The sequence below is a fragment of the Oratosquilla oratoria genome, chromosome 40 (assembly GCF_046742065.1).
Source record: "Oratosquilla oratoria isolate Oo_2021 chromosome 40, ASM4674206v1, whole genome shotgun sequence".
Lineage (NCBI taxonomy): Eukaryota > Metazoa > Arthropoda > Malacostraca > Stomatopoda > Squillidae > Oratosquilla > Oratosquilla oratoria.
This window is the reverse complement of record NC_134816.1, coordinates 26,964,213-26,966,712: the sequence shown is the minus strand read 5'-3', so window position 1 is coordinate 26,966,712 and position 2,500 is coordinate 26,964,213. Positions and strand designations below refer to the sequence as shown.

General features: G+C 39.6%; 1 protein-coding gene across 5 annotated transcripts in view; it reads left to right on the top strand.

The window, feature by feature from the left end:
- LOC143020724 (dopamine receptor 1-like) overlaps positions 1-2,500 on the top strand; it is a 389,347-nt gene that overhangs the window by 230,553 nt on the left and 156,294 nt on the right. The gene's annotated exons all lie outside the window — the stretch shown is intronic.

Here is a 2,500-nt window from a genome sequence, read left to right as displayed (position 1 = left end):
AGGAGGAGGAGGAGGAGGAGGAGGAGGAGGAGGAGGAGGAGGAGGAGGAGGAGGAAGAAGAAGAAGTAGAGAACGAAGACAAAGAGTCGAGATGTTCTAAAACTTATGTGGAGGAGGAGAATAACAGAGAGGAGAGGAACAGAGAGGAGAAGCTGGAGAAAATAAAGAGAATAAAGAGAAGAAGAGGAACAAAGAGGGGGAGGAGGAGGAAAAGGACACAAGACAGAAAAAGAAAATCTTGATGCAAAGTAGGAAGATGAGATAAAGAAGAAAATCTTGCTGCAAGATGAAGAAAGAAACAAGACAAGAAAGAAACCAAAGAGATTGCAGAGATGCAAATTCTAATTGCGTATTCCTCCGATTTATGCAAAGGAAGTAATTATAAAGAAAAAGAATTATATCTACGTCTGGGATATATGTGGACAAAAAAAAACAACAACTGAGAATTGTAGAGGATTGTATTAAAGCTAGACAGGGAGAAAAATAAAGGGAGGAGAGGATGTAAGGAGAAAGACATCGAGAAAGGAGGATTGGAAAAGTAGTTTTGTTTACTTCGAGTCCTGGAACGGGGGAGGGGGGGGTTGGGTGCTGAGCTCAAAAGCCATTCTCCTACCATCATCCACGCTGTCATCATTACCGCCAAGCTTGGTTGCAAGGGATCAGGAAAACGGGAAAGGAAAAAGACAAAAGACAGAGAAAGGAGATATAAAGAAGAAAAAATCGAAGGGAAGAAGAGTGGGGAATATAAAGAAAAGAAAGGGAGAGATGAATAAGAACAATAGAAATTAGAAAGAGAGTGGGAGAAAATAAATAAGGGAGATAAAAAAAATTGAAGGAAAGAAGAGTTGGGAAGAATTAAGAAAAGACAAAGAAGGAGGAGAAGAAAAAAATAAGGAAAGGACAAAGAAGGGAGAGATGGAGAAAAAAAGAATAGAAATTGGAAGGGAAGAAGAGTGGGAAAAATTAAAGAAAAGAGAAAGAAGAGAAAGATAGAGAACAAAAAAAACGAAATTCGAGGGAAAGAGGAGAAAAAAAAAAAGACAAAGAAGGGAGAGAGATAGAGAAAAAAGAATAGAAATTGGAAGGAAAGAAGATAAGGAAAAATTAAAGAAAAGACAGTGATAAAAAAGAAATAAACAGATAGAAATTCGAAGGAAAAAAAATGGAAATTAACCTAAAGAAAATTTTCGTCTGGAAGAAAAACGTATGTATAGGAAATGGACCCAAAGGAAAGGTAAGAGGGAAATTGAAAATGGACAAGAAGAAAAGAAAAAAGAAAAGGGAAGAGAGTAGATGGAAAATGGAAAATAACCAAATATGGACATTTGTCAATAGTTCAGAGGTCAGAATAAAAATATGAAATATCCCGAAGACATACAAGAAGAACCTGACGAGCAAGAAAAATGAAATAGTTTTTGTATCGTGATTGAAAAAGAAATAAAAGTAAGAAGGTAGAAATAAAAGATATATTTTCTATCTCTCTCAAAACTCACTATCCCATTCCCATGCGGTGGGAAGTGGAAAACCCCTAGTAGATCAAGCCCAAGCCCTATTATTCGCGGCAAGCCGCTGTGCTTTTTAGGCCGGTGTTTGGGTCGCCTCCCCGGATGACTAGGACTGTCGAGAACCAACGCAAGAGGCACGTAGTGGGTCATGGGAATCGAACTCACGACTACCTTCTCATTGGTTCGTCACGGTATCCACTGGGCTATAGCACAGCCCTATCTATTCATATATCAAGGGATTTTCCCCCTTATAAGAGAGGTAGCCAAATCAAAGGCCCCGTATCCACTCCCACCCACTCCCCTCCACTCCCCTCCACCACCCTTTCCTCCCTCTCATATTAGCTCCTCATGGATGACGGGTCATCCCTGTATCCTGCCCACTGCCCGGGTCAAAAGCAATGCAGTAAGGTATAGTGTCAATTGTAGATGTGTGAAAAAAAATCAAAAAGGGGATCATCAGATTATGTTGGGACAGAGGAACATAAGAATGACGTAGACTGCAAAGACCATAAGGCCTACACTAGACAGTTGTATGTCTACCTGTCATCCCTATCCATAAAATTATCTAATCTCTTAAAACAACCAAAAGTTTCATAAGAGCATAAGAACATCAGAATGGAGGAGACTGCAACAGACCATAAGGCCTACACCAGGTAGTTCCATGTCCTTTACCACTTTTCATCCCTATCTTAAAACAACCGGTAGTTTCAGCGCTCACTACAAAGTTACTAAATATATTCCATTCGTTAACCACTCTATTAATAAACCAGTTCTTGACTATTTCCTTCTTAAATCAAAATTTGTCCAATTTGAATCCACTACTACGACTCCTGTCCTGTTGCCTTAATATGATGACCTTGCCTGCACCCCATGTTAAAACCATTGACCCACATGAACACCTCCATTAGATCACACCCCACACTGCGTCTTTCCAGAGAATGTAAGTTAAGGTGCCTATACCTGACTTCATAAGGTATATGTGAGATGAAGGAGTG